At 41.7% G+C, this 22,565-nt stretch overlaps 1 protein-coding gene across 8 annotated transcripts in view; it reads left to right on the forward strand.

Annotated features, from left to right (window-relative positions):
• The window catches only part of LOC120736740 (disks large-associated protein 1-like), a 181,084-nt gene that overhangs the window by 65,645 nt on the left and 92,874 nt on the right, over positions 1-22,565 (forward strand). Inside the window, exons 1-2 of one of the 8 annotated variants that reach the window (XM_040037032.1) lie at positions 706-3,368; positions 4,165-4,231. The exons of 6 other annotated variants lie outside the window; for them this stretch is intronic. The gene's annotated coding sequence lies outside the window, so the exon portion shown is untranslated. Of the gene's footprint in view, positions 1-705; positions 3,369-4,164; positions 4,232-22,565 lie in introns of those variants that run through there. One more of the 8 variants, XM_040037029.1, reaches the window with a different exon arrangement.

Here is a 22,565-nt window from a genome sequence, read left to right on the forward strand (position 1 = left end):
TCATCTTCATATCCATTGTGATTAGAGCAGAGTGATATGACCAAAAATATTTATGCATTAAAGTTATATAAACTTTAACAGTGCAAATGCAAATTCCTCGCTGACAGTTTAACCAAAAGGCATTTCCAGTGGAAACTGGCCGACATATCCTCAGCATAACCATGTATAACATCCACAACACTTCAAAAGAGGTTATACACACACAATACGGTAATATTATGTTGAAGCACAGTACGTATCACTCCGCGAGGCTCCTGCCTACGACAGCCGTAACGCTCCGACAATCCATCAAGCGGTGCGGCTTCGTAGCTTAGCAAAGTCGTACTGAAACATTTGACAGATTTTCGAGCGCCGTGCACATAAAATCGTTTCGAGGTCAGTAAACACAACCAGAGTTCATACATAAGGCACACGGGATTATAAGGGGCTCTGTCGACTTTCAGAAAAATCAAAGGATTGATTTTAAGTGTGCCGTATTTTCCAAAAAACACGGTAATAACGACGGCCCACTAGCATGCGCTACCAAAAATAGTGCTTTGATGTGTATCTGACGGACGAAAGCTAAACCAGTTCCACACCACTGAAGCTGCAGCATTTTTACAAACCAGTTCTGGTTCATCTGTTTCATTCAACGATCCGCTTTCGCCCTTCTTATTCTCCGTCGCCGCCATGCTTTTTCTGCGTATGAAAACAAAGGCACTGCGCATGCGCATTTTACCCAAATTCTATCACGATATTTCATTTTCTTATTATTGCCCAACATTATACCGGTATTATTGTGAACGGTATGATATAGCCCAGCCCTAATGGTGATGAGAAACTGCTTCACAACATCCAACAAAGTGAATACAGTGGATATCCAAGTCTATCATAAAAAGAAGACTGCAGGAAAGGAAATACAAAAGGTTCACTGAAAGTTGCAAGCCACTCATAAGCCTAAAACATAGATAGAATAGACTGCACTTCCAAAAAAAGCTGAAACAATGAAACAGCTCTTCAGTTTCATTTTTATTCATTGTGGTAATGTACAGAACTAAATCCCTCCAGCCCATGGAGGAATACATTAGCTACATATTAAGACTTTGTCAGATATTTTCACTGCTGGTCACATATTGCATACCTCAGCCCTGACGTGGGTCATGAAGAGTTAGAAGTCCCTGAGCTTTTTGCGTGAGAACCTGTATTCATGGACAAATACTAAGGTCAGAGAGCCATTGGATCTCATTTTAGGGTGAGTATAGGGTCATTTGATCCTTACAACCATTGCAAGAGCTTGGTCCATGGCAATAAGTTGGACTTATTCCCGGTTGGTGTTGGACTCCACCAGAGATGGACTTTGTCACCGATTGTGTTCATGATTTTTATGGACAGAATTTCTAGGCATAGCCAAGTGGCAGAAAGTGTCTATTTGATCTCAGAAACTTGTCACAACTCAAAGCACCTCCAAGTTCAAGGCCATGGTCCTCAGCTGGAAAAGGGTGGAAAAGGGTGGAGTGCTTGCTCCTGGGAGAGGTTTTCCAGGGGAACACCTTGGTGTTCCCCTGGAAAAGCCGGAGGAGGTAGCTGGGGAGAGGGAGGCCTGGGTGTCCTTGTTTCTCTATCCAAATTTGAACTTCCTACAATTATTCAGCTATCTTCCATAATTACTAAGTTAAAGTCATCATCATGTCTTTTGGATAAAAGAACATGCTGATGCTATGGTGCTCTGAAATTTATTCCACTGCTTCATCCAAAGCAACAAGACAGACAAAGTTTTTATATGATTTAGCATTATAGAAATGAATTCTAAAATGCTAAACACCTATATACATTTGAATTATTATTGCAAAGTTTGCATTGCATGACTAAGTGTAATTGATTCATACTTTATGCATATTGTGATCCCTGTATATTGCGTCTTGTATAAGGATTGTACACCAGCCCATTGTCAAAGGGAAAACTACAGAATCCTGATTATAGTTAGCTGGTTTTATCTTTATCTATATTAAAGAAAATTGAAACCTGAACAGTCAAAGCTATATCTAACAGTGAAAGCACCAAGCAACCATGGGTTCTCCCTGGAAATGCCTCATATTAGACTGCATTCCTTATGTGAAGCATTTGTAATGCAGTCATAAAGTTATGCACAGATCATTGTCAGACCTTCTGAGAGATGGAGTAATATAAATATCTGAGATCAGCTGAAGTGGACTCACTGCTCTACATCTAGTTACAGCTTGCCACTTCCACTGGAGAGTAGTCATGGAGGCAGGTTAAATGAATAAAGGCAAACCTGTAATCACTGATAAAAAATAAAGATAAAAAAAAGAGTAGAAGAAACACACAATCTCCTAAGTAAAACAAAACAGGAAGACAGACCAGAAGTAGAAAGACCAATAGAAGAACAATATGGCCAAATTTACTAACAACATCAAACCCTATTTTGGTGTTTAAAAGGCCAATTTTGCCCACAGTAAACAGTGTCTGAAATGAATGGACAATGGAGTTGCGGTGGAGGTGTGTTCTGAGGGGAGGTGCAGCGGGCTTGAGGGACAGTGCCAGGGAGGCTGTTAGGGCAGCTGACAGCACTTAAGTAATTGCGGTCATGCTACTTCAGTGATGCCGAAGAGGAGAGGGAAGTGTAGGTTGTGACAGCTCGAAAGCTGCGGCAAAACACAACACACAATAAAAGAGTTCTCACAGCTGCTGTGTGTGTTCTGGGTCCTAACTGTTCACAGTGGTGCCGATACCCAGGGCCGCAAGAAGATGTCTGATCCACAGACTGTGCAGCCAGTGCATGCCCTGGCTCAGTTGTTGGCAGAGCTGGGGGCTATGCACCGGGAGCAGGGAGCGGCCCAGTGCAAGCAGCTAGAGGTGCTGCATGACTAGGCTGAGCGACAGACACAAGTGTTCGAAAACCTGGTCGCTCTGGTGCCTCTTCTCCGCTGTTTTCGCACAGGATGACCAAAGGGGGGTGATCCACAGTCTGTTCCTGGAGGTCCAGCAGCGCCGGGGGGGTTATATGGTGGTGCAGAACCGACCCTTTGCTTATCCCCAATTGCTGTGGGATGGAGTGATTGCAGCCTGGCCTTTCACCGGGAGAAGCACAGCTGCTCGACCTGATCATGCTGGAGCACTTTATAGATGGGGGTGGGGTGGGAGGCAACGCCAAATTCTGGCCCAGAGGAAAAGGCTTCCCAGCAGTCTCCCAACACCTCCGGCCACTGAGGAGTGCCTGCGATGTAATACTAATCCATTCCTCTCTGCTGTCTCTCCCCAGGTCCCGGCGGCTGCGGGCATTGCACCTGACTCACTGATGGTTGTACAGATGTCAGGGCATGAGTGTTGATGGTACGGGACACCTCCTCTACGAGTGTCTGTTACTGGAGGTGGGTCAGGTGTTCTGCGTCGCCGGGCCCCCAATACCTTCCCTCAGTCCAAAAGGGATGGCTTTGTTCTGTTCAGGTGCCTGGGGGGGTACACATCAGGCTATGGTGGACTTGGGCTGTATGCAGACCCTGGTCCACCAAACTAGTGCAGAGTTACTCACCAACTAACAAGGACCCTTTGTGGTCACACGGCGAGTGGGTAATGTTGAGTATGAAGTGGCGCAGTCGGACAGGGGAGGAGCCACAAAGGGGGTATCAGCTTAACCTCCTAAAAAGCGTGGAGAGATGGTGATGCCAAATTCCACCATTCCCACCTCTACCACCATCTTACATAGGCCCAGAGAGCAGATTTTCTATGGTTTGTGACATGCCATTATTTCTTGTAGTTTCTGTCAGGATTTTTAATATATTTGGAATGAAAGGGGGAAGGTTTATCACAACAAGTGGTAGATGTCTCAAAGCTGTGAGCACAGTGTTAGGCTCACTCCTGTAATACTACACTGAGTCTTCAATCTGCAGAACTGAACTGAACCTGGACCTGGAGTGTCAGAGTGAGGGAGGAAAATCCTGACATAGGCATCCAGACACAAGTATGTGTCTTGCTTTAGAAGCAGCCAAATTAGTTTTTACAATGCGCGATGGGTTTGCAGTGTCACACAACTATTAATGGGATTGTGTTAGAGTAATGTCTAAATTACACAATTTGTATTACTGATATTAACTAGTACCTATAGGCTCTCATATGCACCTGTATATACCGTGAAATCCTCAGGTAGAGGTTTTTTGTCTGTTCCAGGGGTCCACCTGAAAACTAAAAGGGACAGAGCCCCGAGGCTCTGGAACGACCTGCACAAGGAAATCAGGTCGGTGGAGTCAGTGACTTTCTCCAAGTCATATCTTAAAGCACACTTTTATGATAACAAAGATTTGATTTGCTTTGAATTGTCTTTTTATTTCCTGTATTTGATACTTTTGCTTTTTTAAGCAGTTTGTACTGTGCTTTCTATATAGAAAGAAACACGTAAACATACAGAAAAGAAAAAACTGATTTAGTGACTTGGTAGGCAGAGATTAGGATCTCTATTCAGTTCAGTTCAATTAATTTTTATTTATATATATTACCAAATAGTCACCTTGAGACACTTTACATTGTGAGGTAAAGAGCTTACAATAATACAGTCTGACACGTCACACAAAAAGAATAAGTGTACATAGTGTGCATAATTTGTTTGTCATAATCAAGTTACACTGAGCAAAGATGGAAAGAGAAAATAAAGGGGATTCGCTCTCTTGGCACCAAGAGTTAGTGCTGTGTCATAAAAACTTTGACTTGGACACTTAGCTGTAGAAGATTTTATCAGTGTTATTGTAGGGTCTTTACCTTATAATATGAAGCGCATTGAGGGCACTTTTGTTGTGATTAATAAATATTAATATAGATAAAATGAAATGCCTTGAATATCCCATTCTTTTGAAAGCTTTCACTCATAAACCTCTTCACCCATTAAAATATAAAACCTTAAAGTGAAAAATAGATGGATACATTTTATACTGCAATCACCATAAATGAAGAACAGTGAACAGTTCTTCATTCATCCATTTCAATCTAATCCAATAAATAGATACAATATACAGAAAAAAATATTCTTGTGTATTAATTTCCACATGTGGATGTTATTTCTGAGACTGGTGGAAAATGGAAAATGTTCAGACTTCTATTTGAATTGTGAGAATGACTTACAGTTTTCGAGTACTTACACAAGTGGAGGAGTTCAAGTATCTCGGGGTGTTGTTCACGAGTGACGTGAGAAGGGAGCAGGAGATCAACAGACAGATTGGTGCTGTGGCTGCAATGATGTAGACACTGCACCGGCCTGTTGTAAAAGCGAAAGATCTCAATTCACCGCTCGAGCTATAATCCACATAGCTATAACCCACATAATTCCCTTAGGGATTAATAAAGTATGATGATTCTGATTCTGAAGAACGAGATTGCGGATACAAGCGGCATTTTTAAGTTACTCTTTGTTATAAATTCAACATGACCTCACAAAGTTGGCAGATGCCTTAACACCAATTTTAATAACATACTCTGAAATGCATACTTTAAAACACTGGATTGTAACAGTAATTTAAGAATCAGACAAATCTTTTGTGGCATTCAATAAGAACGTTTTAGAGACAGGTAGAGATGAGGGGGACTGCTTCTCAACAGATCTGTAAAAATCACAGGCATATTGAGGATATTTGGGCCAGGATTTGGAAGTCACTGCCCTTTTGTGGGGATCGGAGAGCTGTTTGAATGGTCACCTAATGTGTGACAAAAGAATCTCCTGTGATGCTAATAACAGTCTGTGCACTCTTACCTTTGGCCTTAAAATTACTGCAGTGATTTACCAGAGATGTCCAGAGGGCAGAGTTAAAAAAAAAAAAAATACAGGTGATTCACAGCAGGCAATTTACTGCATTTTAAAATTATGCAATATATAAATTACTGGTAAAACTACTGTTAAGACATTTAATTTTAAGACAGCTACATGATATATTTAATAAATTGTGTTATTAAAGAGTTTACTGTTTGCAGATTCATTTATTAATAACTATTAATTCTCTTTCCTGTCAGCACATAGAGTTGTTGTACTTACACCTATCTAAATAACTAAATAGATACTGTAGATTGGACATTTGTGGGACATGTACGAGTTGGAATGTCCATATATGTCCCTTTTTAAAGCGCAGAATGTTTTCCAGAGTGCTGAAACAAATCACAAAAGTGATATTCTAAGATTAGCAGCAGACAACCTAAATAAGCAGACATAACTGATGTTGCCAATAATGGTGAGGGTTACCAATAGGGTCACTGAACTTGTTAATCACCTGAAATGTTTAAAATAAAGTTTCACATATTTCTGTAAAAAATACACACACATTGTTGCACAATTGGAGAGCATTTCAATTTCAGTTTTTGCATTTTGTATAAGAATACTGGCAGTGCAGTTATAATAACCACATTCTTTAGGTGAGAGTAACTTCCAGTGTTTTTGCTTTCTTTTCTGTTTGTCCATTTGTACACCATAGACGAGTTTTATTAAGCAGTGAAATTGATGCTACAAAATGAGTGTAAAGTTGATCTACTAATAATAATGTTTTTATGCTTTCATGTTCAGGAACACAAGTCAGCAATAATCACAGTGTGCAAGCATCACTTTCTGTCTTCTGTCTTGCTTATTAAATGTGCACAACATCCAGTTTATTTGCTGCAAGCAAATATCTAAATCACTATTATATAGAAAGGCACAACACTATGATTCTGTTATAATTATAGAATCCCTGAACAAAGGTCTGCCTGTAAATGAATGCGCATTCACACCGTTCCCAATGGTGAATACACAAGACATCCATCCATCCATCCATCCATCTTAATCCGCTTATCCAGGGCAGGGTTGTGGGGGCAGCAGCCTAAACAGAGAATCTCAGACCTCCCTCTCCCCAGCCACCTCCTCCAGCTTGTCTGGGGGAACACCAAGGCGTTCCCAGGCCAGAGAGATATAATCTTTCCAGCATGTCCTGGTTCTGCCCTGGGGCCTCCCCCCGGTGGGACATACTCAGAACACCTCACCCAGGAGGCGCCCAGGAGGCATCCTTGTCAGATGCCCAAACCATCTCAACTAGCTCCTTTTGATATGAAGGAGCAGCGACTCTACTCTGAGCCCCTCCCGGATGGCTAAACTTCACACCCTATCTCTAAAGGAAAGGCCAGCCACCCTTTGGAGGAAGCCCAGTTCTGCCACTTGTATCCGAGATCTCGTTCTTTCAGTCACTATCCACAACTCGTGACCATAGGCGAGGGTAGGGAATAGAGATCTTTCTCTTTTACACTCAGCTCTTTCTTTACCACAACAGCATCCACATCACTGCAGCCGCAGTACCAATCTGTCTGTCGATCTCCCTCTCCCTTCTCCCGTCACTCGTGAACAAGACCCCGAGATACTTAAACTCCCCTATTTGGGGCAGGAACTCGCTCAAAAACCAGAGTGGGCACTCCACCCTTTTCCGGCGGAGGACCATGGCGTCAGATTTGGAGGTGCTGATTCTCATTCCCTCTGCTTCACACTCGGTTGCAAAACTGTTCCAGTGCGAGCTGGAGGCCATCACCTGATGAAGCCAACAGAACCACATCATCTGTGAAAAGCAGAGATGAGATTCTAAGACCACCCAAGTGAAAGCCTTCCGCCACTTGGCTATGCCTAGAAATTGTGTCCATAAAAATTATGAACAGAATTGGTGACAATGGGCATCCCTGGCAGAGCCCATCACCCACCAGGAACAAGTTCGACTTATTGCCGGCTCTGCGGACCAAGTTTTTGCGATGGTTGTATAAGGATTGAATGGCCTGTAGCATTGGGCCAAACACCCCATACTCCCGGAGCACCCCCCACAGGACACTCCGAGGGACATGGTCGAATGCCAAGTCCACAAACTCATGTAGACTGGCTGGGCAAACTCCCATGCACCCTCAAGTATCCTTGAGATGATAAGAAACTGGTCCAGTGTTCCATGACCAGGACGAAAACCGCATTGTTCCTCCTGTATCTGAGGCTAGCGGACGGACTCTCCTTTCAAGCATCCTGACATAGACTTTCCCAGGGAGGCTGAGGAGTGTGATCCCCCTATAGTGGGAACACACCCTTTGGTCCCCTTTCTTAAAGCTGGGAACCACCACCCGGGTTTACCAATCCAGAGGTACCTCCCGTGATCTCCACACAACATTGTAGAGGCGTGTCAACCAGGACAGCCCTACAACATCCAGAGCCTCCAGGAACTCAGGGCGGATCTCATCCACCCCAGGGGCTCTGCCACCAAGGAGTTGTTAAACTGCCTCAGTGACGTCATCCCCGGAGATTCATCTCCTTCATCCCCAGACTCTGCTTCCACCACGGAAGATGTGACAGTGGGATTAAGGAGGTCCTTGAAGTATTCCTTCCACCGTATGACAATTTTCTCAGTCGAAGTCAGCAGCACTCCACCGGCACCCACTTTCCCCCTCCTGAGTCACCTGATGGTTTGGCAGAATCTCTTCAAGGCGGTTTTTGCTTCAGCCACTGCCCGTGCCATGTTCCGCTTGGCCTGTCAGTACCTAACAGCTGCCTCCGAAGTCCCACAGGCTAACCAAGCCCAATAGGACTCCTTCATCAGCTTAGTGCCTCCCTTGACCTCTGGTGTTCATCGTTTGGTTCATGGGTTACGACCACGACAGGCACCAACCACCTTGCGGCCGCAGCTCAGTGAAGCGGCTTCGGCAATGGAGGTGCTGAGCTTGGTCCATTCGAACTCAATGCCCCCAATCTCCCTCCGAATGATGCTGAAGGACCAACACAAAGTGGTGTACACATGAGAAGTGGAACAAAAATCATACATGATTCCAAACATTTTTTACAAATAAATAACTGAAACGTGGGGTGTGCGTAATTATTCAGCCCCCTGAGTACTTTGTAGAACCACCTTTTCCTGCAATTACAGCTGCCAGTCTTTTAGGGTATGTCTCTACCAGCTTTGCACATCTACAGACTGAAATCTTTGCCCATTCTTCTTTGCAAAACAGGTTAGATGGACAGCGTTTGTGAACAGCAGTTTTCAGATCTTGCCACAGATTCTGGATTGGATTTAGATCTGGACTTTGACTGGGCCATTCTAACACACGGATATGTTTTGTTTTAAACCTTTCCATTGTTGCCCTGGCTTTATGTTTAGGGTCATTGTCCTGCTGGAAGGTGAGCCTCCGCCCCAATCTCAAGTCTTTTGCAGACTCCAAGAGGTTTTCTTCCAAGACTGCCCTGTATTTGGCTCCATCCATCTTCCCATCAACTCTGACCAGCTTCCCTGTCCCTGCTGAAGAGAAGCACCCCTAGAGCATGATGCTGCCACCACCATATTTGACAGTGGGGATGGTGTGTTCAGAGTGATGTGCACTGTTAGTTTTCTGCCACACACAGCGTTTTGCATTTTGGTCTCATCTGACCAGAGCACCTTCTTCCACATGTTTGCTGTGTCCCCCACATGGCTTGTGGCAAACTGCAAACGGGACTTCTTATGGTTTTCTGTTAACAATGGCTTTCTTCTTGCCACTCTTCCATAAAGGCCAACTTTGTGCAGTGCACGACTAATAGTCGTCCTATGGACAGATTCCCCCACCTGAGCTGTAGATCTCTGCAGCTCGTCCAGAGTCACCATGGGCCTCTTGGCTGCATTTCTGATCAGCGCTCTCCTTGTTCGGCCTGTGAGTTTAGGTGGACGGCCTTATCTTGGTAGGTTTACAGTTGTGCCATACTCCTTCCATTTCTGAATGATGGCTTGAACAGTGCTCTGTGGGATGTTCAAGGCTTGGGAAATCTTTGTGTAGCCTAAGCCTGCTTTAAATTTCTCAGTAACTTTATCCCTGACCTGTGTTCTTTGGACTTCATGGTGTTGTTGCTCCCAATATTCTCTCAGACAACCTCTGAGGCCGTCACAGAGCAGCTGTATTTGTACTGACATTAGATTACACACAGGTGCACTCTATTTAGTCATTAGCACTCATCAGGCAATGTCTATGGGCAACTGACTGCACTCAGACCAAAGGGGGCTGAATAATTACGCACACCCCACTTTGCAGTTATTTATTTGTAAAAAATGTTTGGAATCATGATTTTCGTTCCACTTCTCACGTGTGCACCACTTTGTGTTGGTCTTTCATGTGGAATTCCAATAAAATTGATTCATGTTTGTGGCTGTAATGTGACAAAATGTGGGAAAGTTCACTTTTGCAAGCCACTGTAGCATGACACAGTAGCTGCAGTTCTTTCAGCTGCGCATCCATAATGTGAATCTCCCAATCTACAATATCAGAGAGGTGCTCTGTTGGAATAAGATCAGGCGACTGTGGCGGCCATTTGAGTACAGAGAACTCCTTGATATGTTAAAGAAACCACTTTCAGATCATTTGACCTTTGTCAAAATTACACTGTAGTCATAAAGAAATGGGCGTGGTCAGCAAAATACTAAGGTAGGCTCTGGTGTGTAAACAATGCTCAGTTGATACTAAGCCCTGTTTAGCTGGTACTAAGCGGCTTCTGAAATACCAACCTTTCTGGACCAACAACCTTACCGTGCTCAATGTCACATATATCACTTTTCTTTCCATTCTGATGCTCAGTTTCAACTTCAGCAGGTTGTCTAGAGTCTTTACGAACCTTTTTTTGTTTGTTTTGTTTTGTTTTAGATAAAAGGTTGTAGTGTTTGTATGTAAATTTAATTTGGTACATTACACAACTTCATGTGTCTCATATCTATGACAAAATATCTGTGCCCGGGTATAGACTAGAGATGGACCAATCCGATATTAGGTATCGGTATCGGTCCGATACTGACCTAAATTACTGGATCGGATATCGGAAAGAAATAAAAAATGTAATCCGAGCCATGAAATATCACGAAAGCACCTCACAAAACTTGCGACACGCGGTAACTCGCCTCATAACCTTAGCACGTCGGAGCAGTGTGCTCACGTGATAGAGCAGCTGTGGGGTGAGAGACCTGCCGGTGGTCTGGTTGAGTATTTGGAGCCTCGCTACCAAACCAGCATTTCATCTCTGAGAAAGTTATCCCAGAGAGAAGTAAAGCAAGTGTGTAAGTTCATCTCTGAATGTTTGTAAAGCATTCAAGCGATTTATGGGGCGACTGCCTCTCTCTCTCTCCTGCTGCTACTTCAATCATGAAACTGCTTAATGATCAGCTGATCGGCTTTTCTGTCGCGAGTCCGTCTCTCTTCTTTGTTTTTGGCCCACTTTGCACCAGAAAGAGAAAACCAGCGGCTGAACAACACCAGCACGTTTAAGCTTGATAATCTGTTGTTAGAATTTATTTAATATTACTTTCTACTCGAGGATCTTTTTCTACGTAGCTGACGGCTGTAACTGTGCAGGGGCGGATCTAGCAAAGTTTAGCCAGGGGGCCGATAGGGCATGAACAGGGAAAAGAGGGGCACAAAGACATACTTTTCTTTCTTATTCTCATTTAAAATGTCTAGCTTTTAATAAATAATTATCTGAATCTTACACCCAAAGTTTTAATTTGATGTAAAATGAATAGAAGTCCATTACTGTATATAGTAACTGTTAAGTCTAATATACCCTAGTAAGCTATAGTACTTTTTCCTTTGGGAAGGCTGTGCAGTCTGCAATTCTGTTAAAGAAAGATGTTGAATCTATTTAATATTTCTTGAAAAATAATTGATTTCTGTGCATCTTTTTTCACACTGCATCAAATTAAGGTTGATTACGTCGATTAAGCATCATGAGGTGGAGCGTGAGGGGTGGTTCCCCCTTTTTTTTGTTGTTGTTGCTGTTACCAACCTAACCCTATTAGTTAGGTTGCTTAATATTTACACTAAGTACTCTTTAAAATACCAGAATAGGGAGGATGGTGTAGGTTTAAATTTATTAGATTGATCAGTTTTGCTGAACTATGAAATATTTTTTTGCATACAGGTATAACAGAATAGCTTTAGTGTTGTTTTTTTAAACTTGATTATGAACTTCGGCAAAATGCAGCAAGATATTAAAAAAACAGTTTTATTGATTAAAAAACACTATATCGGATTCATATTGGTATCGGCAGATATCCAAATTTATGATATCGGTATCGGACATAAAAAAGTGGTATTGTGCCATCTCTAGTATCGACATATATGCCCATCAGACTACATTATCCTGTCATCCTCCACTTCTGGTATCCACCCTCAGAGGGTGACTCAAAGGCTTTTTATTTGCCAGCTTCCATTTAGCCTAAAATAACTTGATCTCAGCCCTATTTTCATTTCTCCTTCTGCCTACACACACAGCAAGAACCCAGCCTGGCTGGCACATATGGCTCTTTGAAAAATGCAGCAGGAGGTGACTGCTGGTGGGGGGATTCAACTGTCAGTCTATCATATTTTATATCTAAATATGATAGATTGACGGCTGAATCCACAGTTACCAGTTTTAATACATCTATCTATCTATCTATCTATCTATCTATCTATCTATCTATCTATCGATCAAAACACACCTCTTTGTGTGTTTTGATTATTAGAGTTCATATTTAGAGCTCTTTGTGGAACTGACCAGTTAATGTTAATCTGCATCCATTCAGGACCAGTCTTGACACTCGGCATCAGATTTTGATGACAGTCTTGTTCTGATTAGGGCGTCGATCATCTTTCTGTGGTTCTTTATGTTGCATTTTTCCTCAAGACATGATCCCTTGCTAGCTTCTCACCAACTAATTTTCCCACTAACATGTTTCTTTTTCAGAAAACACTAAACTCAGTGTCTTAGATTTATGTCTATATTTATTTCATTTTTTAAAAAAAAATTATTCCTAATTATTAATTAAACAATACTTAAGAGTAACTATAACGGTGTGTTCACACCGAACGCGATGGACGCGAGAAAAAAGCCCCAAACGCCCCTAACTTGACGCGTGCACATTCGCACCTCTACGCGTGTCCAAGAAAAATCCACCGCGCCCCAAAATATCATATTTTAACGCGCGTGAACCGGAAATGTGGGAGGGATGTGGGACGAAGTTTTGCCAGACCGGTATCTTTGCAGTCTCCCTTCTCTATTTACTGTGGAGAGCAGAGTAGCGGCGTAAAGGACATCCTCGCCGTACCTGGGTCCATCAGGTCCTCCAGAGGTGTGAGCAGTTTGGTGAGTTTCACCACTTGCTCCAGGAGCTGCGCCTGGATTATGGCCGATTCCAGCGCTATCACCGTCATTCACTCGGCCAGTTTGAGGACCTGCTGTCCCGCGTCGGTCCCAGAATCGCCCGCCTAGACACCAATTACAGGCGCTCAATCCCACCTGCAGAGCGCCTGTCCGTCTGCCTGAGGTTAGTAAAACTATTTAATACGGTAGTCCTTTATTGATACCTGTGCTAATATATGCTAAACCATCCATTTATACACTGCTAACATGGATGTGCTATGCTAACAGTGAATGCTGTCGGTGTTTACTGAAAGCAAACTGTGGTACAGAGACGACTATTTATAATATTTCTAGTGATACTCAGAAGGTCTCATCAAGCCCCGATTTAATTCGATTTATGCTGTTATCAGTGTTTGAATGATAGCATGGCTGTGGTGTCACATCAATGTATGCGCTCGGTGTTTGCTGATATCAAACTGTAGCATTAGGACCACTGAGTTAACCTTTGTAGTGATGCTCACTCCTTTATATTTAGACCTGGTTTGATTCTGGGATAGTTGAATATTTGTATATAATCCCTGCAGCTGTCAGACTCTATAACAGGGGTCACCAGCCTTTATTAAAACAGAGTTAGATAAAACTGAACAGTTTGGTTCATCTTTAGTTACATGGTTCTATCTTGATAAGCTGTCTTATCACAGATTAATTTTTCAAAAATATTAATGATTTAAGCAAGGAAAGGGCTACATGTCAACACACAACTCTTTATTTCTATTAATGTCTTACTTCATTCCTACCTGATTGACATGTTTAGGAATTATGAGTGATTGGCTCACTGTAGTTGTGAAAGTTGCTACCAATCAAATTATGATATGTTAAAGTTAAAACAAAACACAACTGTTTTAGATATTATCTAATATACATTTTGTAATTATCCTTATAATTACAAAATGTTTTATGTAAGATTTAAGTTTTGTGATTTAAATCTGACATCACAAAAGTATTTTGGAATTTGAATAATGTATTTTGTAACTGCAGTACACATAATACTGATTTTGAACAATTTTGTCCAGGTTCCTTGTCACCGGGGACTCCTTCAGCACCAAGCGTTCAGTTACAGAGTCGGTGTGTCACGGTGAGCAGATCACCCCCCAGGCAGCGACGACCATCTGGGACTGTCTAGTGGACGACTTCATGGCTGTGCCTTCACCTGGAGACTGGCGGTCCATCACAGAGGGATTCCAGGAGCGCTGGAACTTTCCTCTGTGCTGTGCAGCTCTGGATGGGAAGCACGTCCAGACAAAGGCACCCCATATATCATATAGGAGACACACACATTGATATACACTAAATATTTATTTCATTTCTTTTTTGTGGTGCCCAAATTGATGCACCTGCTTGATTTTGTTTAAACAATTATTGCACACTTTCTGTAAATCCAGTAAACTTCTTTTCACTTCTCAAGTATCACTGTGTGTCTCTCCTGTATGATATTTAACTGACATTTTTTATTGTAACAACCAACGATTTATACAGGAAAATAATGTCTATTAACAAGGTTGCCCAAACTTTTGCATCCCACTGTATTAGTATATTTTGTCATTAGTATAATATGAAATAAATTCTACATGTGTCAAGTCGTGTGCCAACATTTGCTGTGTAGTAGAACTGAGACATTAGTCATTATAAAAATTTATTTGAAATAATATTAGAATTCTCAAACAGAAAAACATTAAGCATAAATATATAAAATATAAGTATTTACAGAGAGACAGGAATAAAAAGGACCAGCTGCTCTCCAGAGCAGGAACAAGGCTGAGGAGGAAATGCTCCATTGGAGACTGGTGTGGACTCTCAGGACCAGGGCCTCCACCACCGATGGACCGTCCTGGGACCCGTCCCTCATCTGCCTCGGAGCCGTCCTCCCCTGTGGGCCTGTAAAACAGCACAAAACACAAAGAAATGAGAAGGCTGCTACTAGATTTTAATTTCAACATTGAGAAAAAAAACAAAACAAAAACAGGATATAATCAGATTGGTTGTAGATATTTAGTAAAGGTGATCACAAGGGAACCCACCGACTAAAAAGGTATCAGTGCTTGCTGTACATACCTGTGGGTGCAGCAGCAGGAGCTCAGGGACTGGGCAGCCAGGAGAAGCAACAGGGGATGCTCTGCTGCAGAATCAGTTGGTTCTATCAATACAGTATTAAATGTTAACAGGTTGAATATAATAATCATAGAGTAGACAGTGGTCCCTCATTTATTGCAGCAGGGGTTCTCAGAATAACTAGCCCCTGGCCACGCACTTTATACACTGTTTTCCCCACACACATGAACATTGGTCACAGTTCTCACAATTGATTCTCAAAGTGCAAACCTTTGTAGATTGCAAAACGTAAAAGTATTATTATGCCGCGGTTTGTCTTCATCTGCCCGCCACTTTCGTGCGCCTTTTTCCCTCGCGGTGCAGGTGTCTATTTCCGAATGAGGCTCATAGTTATGGGTGTTTTTGTGCTGTTTTTTCTATTGGACGTGATGGTTATCAAAACCAAACATGATAAAATTGACAAGCGCAGGAGATTTGTCAATCAGGCTGCAGAATGCAATGCTGTCCAGTGCAAAAAAAAAAAAAAAAAAAAAAAAAGAGGCAGTGACAGATGAACAGCGGGACCACTGTGTGCTGTTTATTAATAAACAATAAAATATATTCCTAAATGACAACATGCCTAAAAGCAGAACGGTATTTGTATGTCAGTGGGAAAATAGCGGTGGCTTGCTAGCTTTTGTGCGGCTTCCCCGGGTCAGTGAAAACTTTAGAGAAAACTTAAGAAAAATGAATGAACTTACCAGGTTGCCCGATCTCTTCACATATCTTCCTCCAAGCTCGGTCCTTTATATTCCTGTCTCGGTCCAGAAAGCAGCTGGTGTCGTACGGCTCCGGGTTGTTTGCCACGGCATTGATTAGCCTTCCTTCTATTGAAGAATAAAGGGCTTTGGCTGGATCTGCCCCTTTGAACTAGGTAACAGCCACGTCACCAGGCTCCTGATTGGTTGTCGCGGCGCGATTTGACGCTGGAGTTCAGATTTTTCCAACTCGAGCGGTGGACGCGAAATGCGTGTATGCACAAAATGCAACACATAAACTCACGCGCGTGGTTTTTTTCGCGAGTCAAACGCCTGAAACGCGCTACACTCACGCGCGTTTCAGGCGTTTTCGCGACGCAAATCTGCTTCCGAATTTTCGTGGGAGCCGCAATCGCGGGTCAGCGCGCCTTTCCATTGACTTCACATGTAAGCCTGATGCTCTGCCCGCCTCTATCGCGTTCGGTGTGAACACACCGTAATAGTTCTAATTATCTCTCAGGGTGCATAAACACGTGATGATTTTGGCTTTTAGATATTGGATAGCTTCACTGATTCACTGGCTTTTTAACAAAACTTCTTTTTACTTTTTTCAGTTTCATTTATCAGTATTGAAGCTTATGCATAGGTTCAGTAAAGAAGAGCTGTAATCACTCATCTTCCTGCTTTCCTGGGTGTTTGGCTATCTGTTGGTTTTGATTATCGCCTTCCCACACTGGCAGTCTCAATATTAACATCATTACTCTATTCCAATCATTCTTTGGTCATTAGTTTAAATGTGTGCTCTCCGTTACTGTCCCTTTCAGACTTTCTTTTGTGCTATCGTGCTCCAGTCAGTTGTCATTTTGTGTGCTAGCAGATGCAATGGTTAGTCACTATTTTAGCCAATTTAATTAAATAGCGCTGATCAACTTAAATATGGCTGGTATATTGTTATGTCAAACTCTCTTCACTAAACCTGGGCTCTACATAAGCTCAATACTTGCATCAACTGGCCCATCCACTAGGCTTGAGCAGACGACAGCAACCCAACCGAAAACAAGAGCCAGTCAACATCACAATAGAAGACAACCAACAATGAGTCTCCAGAATAAAGAACTGAACAGCAACAGGATCTGATACTATCCACACCTACTGGTTGAAGAACTTAACGGCACTCGATGACAGGCTGGCAGCAAAAATAAGGGGGCTCCTAATAATAAAACAATAAATTGTGATCATGAAGGATTCCCACGAAGTTATGACACCATGGTTTAGTTACACAACATGGAAAGTCCTCTTAAGCATCATAGCAACCAAGTAGAGCAGGTATACGAGTCAATAGGTGAATGCAGCTCAGAAGGGCATTGGAAATAACACTAGAGGGCCAAAGAACCTGCTACTGGTTGATAGAGCAGTACACCAGGATTCTAAAACCAGACAGATCAACCACTGAGTGACCACAAGAAAGCCTATGACTCAATGTCCCACACATGGATGACTTGCTTGACACATTACAAGGCTAATAGTGCCCTAATAAACTATCAAGAACTCAATGAGACTGTGGCGGACAGTACAGAAAAAGCTTTAGTAAAGATTACAAATGATTTTCTTGTGGCCTCTGACAGTGGACTCATCTCTGTGCTTGTCCTGCTAGACCTCGGTGCAGCGTTCGAGGCTGTTGACCATAATATTCGATTAGAGCCATTAGAGCATGCTGTAGGTATTTGAGGTACTGCACTGTATCTGGTTTGTATCATATCTATCTAATAGGCTCCAATAGATTCCAATTTATTCATTCACCAATTAGTTAAACTGCAGGAATGTCTTAAAGACATAAAGACCTGGATGACCTCTAATTTTCTGCTTCTAAATTCAGATAAAACTGAGGTTATTGCACTTGGCCCTAACAAGCATAGAATTATGGTATCTAACCAGATGCTTACTCTGGATGGCATTACCTTGGCCTCCAGTAATGCTGTGAGGAACCTTGGAGTCATTTTTGACCAGGACATGGTCGAATTATCTCAGAGGGCATTTCACTTCATGCTGAATAGCTGGTTCATGCATTTATTACTTGTAGGCTTCACTACTGTAATTCATTATTATCAGGATGTCCTAAAAAGTCCCTGTAAAGCCTTCAGTTGATCCGACAGGGATGAGAAAGAAAGAGCATATTTCTCTGATATTTCATTGGCTAATGGTTAAATCCAGAATCAAATGTAAAATCCTTTTCCTCACCTACAAGATCTTGAATAATCAGGTCCCATCTTATCCTAAAGACCTCATGGTGCTCTACTCATATCACCCCAATAGAGCGCTTAACTCTCAGACTGCAGGTTTACTTGTGGTTCCAAGGATATTTAAAAATAGAATGGGTGGGCAGATCCTTCAGCTTCTAGGCCCCTCTTCTGTGATACCAGCTTTCAGTTTGGATTTGGGAGACAGACACCCTCTCTCGTATTAAGGTTTGGCTTAAAACTTTCCTTTTTGCATAGCATATACTTACTAAGCATATAGTTATAGGGTTGAACTGTCATTTGGTTGTCATTGTGCAATAAGTCAAAGTTGCTGAGGGTTTCTCACAAGTTTCTTCATCACTCACCTTTTTCACCGATTACTTACCACTTTTTATTTAATGATTAACTATTATTAATGTCTGGCTCTCTTCCACAATGTGACTTTGTCCTGTCTTCCTCCCCTCACCCCCAATCGGTTCCAGAGCCTGGTTTCTTCCTGTTAAAAGGGAGTTTTTCGTTCCCACTGTCTCCAAAGCCCATAGGGTGTCATCTGATTCTTGGGGTTTTTCTGTTTGCTCTGTATTATTGCAGGGTCTTTACTTTACAATATAAAACACCTTGAAGCAACTGTTATTTTGATTTGGTGCTATATAAATAAAACGCAGTCGAATTGAACTTATTTTATCCACATAGTGCTTTATCTGTCATATACTCACACATCAATGCATGCATCCAATTGACAGTTAACCACTGATCTTCCTAATAGTGGATGACGTGTTCGACCTTGTGAGTTACAGCTGTTCCGTGATGGGTTTAAAATTTGTTTTGAATCCAAAATGCTGCTGAAAAAGTCTCACAGAGGCAGTGGAGATGCTTGACTATCTAGTCCAACTCCACTACAAAAAGGGTAATAACCATGTTGCATTGTGTTGTATGTATATGTTTATATGTGAACATACAGAGTCCTGTGGATCTGGTGGCTCTGTTGTGAAGTGGGGCATGGTTTGGATCTTTTTGCTCCTTTAAAAGAAAAGGTCACAGCAAATCAGTGTTGTTCTGATGAAACACTTCTGCTCTGATGGGAGTGGTCCTTTTCAGGATTAATCTACTCCATCCATACTTGCTGAATAGTTTGGTGAATATGAAAAATGTTATTAATATGCTATAAACAATCAACACAAAAATTAAGGGATTATCTTTTTGGCAAATGGCATTCATCACTCCATTTAAGCTCCAGAGAATCTATTCAAAGAAACACTTTCAACTGGTGCATTACACAGACCAACTCAGTTTTATTGAACATAATTACTAAGACCATTATTTGGTTTGGAAAACCAAGATTTATTTTCATTGAACTGCAGATTTAGAGCAGGGGCTTCTACTTGAGTAGTCAGTGTGACAAGTCACAGGTCAGTGGGAGTTGTGGGAGCTTGTTAGCAGTCATTCCACCAGTGGAGCTGTCAAATTGTGTTAAGCAGTGATGTCACTGGCCAAGTAGGAGAGAGCAAACACACGCATAAACACACATTAATGCACCTCAACATCTCCACTACAAGTACAAATACACCCAGCTATGCATGCTGCCACCACTGTGTCTCTCTATTGTTCAGTATTAGCACTGCTTGGTTAGCAGTCTTAGAATTTTCCACTGTTATATAAGATCATAGTGGGGACATTTTAATTACTGTTATCTGAAGTGATAAATGAGGGATGTGTTAGTGTAGTACTAATATAGTGTAGCACTAAATAGAAATGCAAACTATGCTTCCTTTGACATTTGTGTGGCTGATATTACCCCAGATAACTGCTTCTTCTTAATTACCCACTGAGCCTTACAGAGTGTTTATGTGATGAGCTAAAGTTTATACTATATGTATGATAACTTTATACATTTGATCTATGATTTATGCTCCATTTGACTCAAACAACAAAAAACCCAAGCTATGCATTTTGTAATTGATTCTGCAAGAAATCGCTTATAATTATTTAGCTTTGGTTGCAGTACTACTCTTCTTGAAACGCAACGTGTGTACAGTTTTTTACTTTTCTGTAACCAGTCACCTTTTAATCCAGTGTAAGTGACTGAATCAGCAACATTGTCACAAAAAGAAAATATTTTTTCACTATTGGTCTGTCAGTTAAACAATTTAGATATGTTACTGTTAAGATCAGAGAACGACTTAAGATTTTCACATTACAAATGTTATGAGTGAAGAAATAAATTAAATTTTGAGAATTAATTTACTAATATGTTGTTAACTTCAATTGTGATAGACTGTGGTTTGCAAAAACAAATACCTGGAATATAAGCTGACTTTCATATACAGTAGCTACATTGTGTGCCTGCCCAAAAAAATAAAACACACACTCACAAAAACCCAATTAGCCTGGTAGCATTTTCCTTTGAATAACATGTCACACTACAAATACAGTACCATGCAAAAGTATCAAACCACCTCTTATTTCTTTATATTTTATTTTCAATGAGCCGGACTTTCTTGCATATTTTTAATGGCCTTGAGCCATAGTTCTCCAGTTTTCTGAAAGTCTCTCAAAATTCTTCTTTGGACATTGGCTGCTTTTTCTCTTATTTGTAGTCCAGTCCTTGTATCACATTGTTTTCAGAGTCTTGTTTTTTTGATTGTTGACAAGATGCCAAAATGCCTGGAAACAGGAAGAAAAGCCTGTGCATCTTATATTACACAAGAACTGAACTGGAGTGGTAAATGGACTGATTCTTATACAGCGCTTTTCTACTCCCCCAGACTACTCAAAGCACACAGTATACAACATGCCACATTCAAACAAGCACTGTTTCTATGCTGTGAAGTGCTTTCTAACTACCATTCAGACACATTCATACTCTGATGGATACATTGGAGAGCAACTTGGTTAATATCTTGCCCAAGGATATTTGGCACGCAGACTAGGGGAACCCAGGGATCGAACCACCAACCTTCCAATCAGTAGATAATCTGCTCTACCTCCTGAGCTATAGCAGAGAGCGAATATCAAGCTATGCATCAGGCTCTGTCATCCTCTGGGCTGCATATTAGTCAACTTTGTTGGGGATCTTAGCAAAATCGATGGAATTAGGAAAGCAAAAAACTTCCAACAGATTTTGATCCACCATACAATACTATCTGCTTCCAAGCAAAAATACTGTCAAATCTGGAATTTTCTTTTAGCCCATCCAAAGAACCGTCCAAAGAACCAATGAGCATATGCTGTGGTATCCATCTCTTCATGGTAGGTGTGCAAAATTTACCGTTTATTTTTTTCAGATCACAAGGCGCACTGGATTATAAGGTGCATTAAGCAAAACAAAACAGTCAGATGAGTCAAACTATACTCAACTCATTCTTCTTGCTTCCTCCACTTCCCTACCATTGATTCATTAATGTTCTTGCAGCTGCTCTATTCCCATGTTGTTACAGTATATTAATGACTAACCTCATATTGTGGATGGATTATCTCAGTTGTTCTCCTGACTGAGGTCTTGTCCGTTTACAGCATTCTGCCACGCGATTGCATTTGTCCCTAACCATCAGGAACCCTCACGTTAACTTTTATCGAGTGAAAAAAAGTTCATCCTCCAGCTTCACTGTGTTTATGTTATGCTAACATAGCTGTGTCGCTAGCGATCACGTAGCACATCCTTATATACCAGCTAGCCCAACTTCAGTAACCCTACAAACGTCACTGCTGTTTAGTTTTGTGTCTTCATTCATGTTGGAAGTGATAGCAGAGCTGTACGTTTTAATTTGTTTCAGAACATGCTATATCAGGTTCAGGTGGAAACTAGCGAGCTAACTTCCTGTTAACTTCTAACTCCTTTAAACTTAATAAATTTTGTTTTCATGGATGCCTGGATGTTAAACTTAATTGTTACACCTGGTAAAGCAGCAACACTGACCATTTTATTAAAGATGAAAGAATTTAGACAGTTTTTAACTCTCAGTGATGCCGCAGTGTTCGTTAGACTTTGGGACCTGAAGCGGAGTTTGGACCCAGATTACTCCGCGAGGCTCCTGACTACGGTAGCCACAAGGCTCCGATAATCCATCAAGCAGTGCAGTGCGGCGTCACAGCTTACCAAAGTCGTACTAAAACATTTTTTGACTGATTTTTGAGTTCTGTGTACCACATAAAATCTGTTCAAGGTCAGTAAGCACAACCAGAATTAATACATAAGGTGCACCAGATTATGGTAAATGGCCTGTATTTGTATAGCACTTTACTTAGTCCCTATAGACCCCAAAGTGCTTTACACTACATTCAGTCATCCACCCATTCACACACACATTCACACACTGGTGATGAAGCTACATTTAGCCACAGCCACCCTGGGGCGCACTGACAGAGGCGAGGCTGCCGGACACTGGC

Source organism: Simochromis diagramma, unplaced genomic scaffold (genome assembly GCF_900408965.1).
Source record: "Simochromis diagramma unplaced genomic scaffold, fSimDia1.1 OVJJ01000630.1, whole genome shotgun sequence".
Classification (NCBI taxonomy): domain Eukaryota; kingdom Metazoa; phylum Chordata; class Actinopteri; order Cichliformes; family Cichlidae; genus Simochromis; species Simochromis diagramma.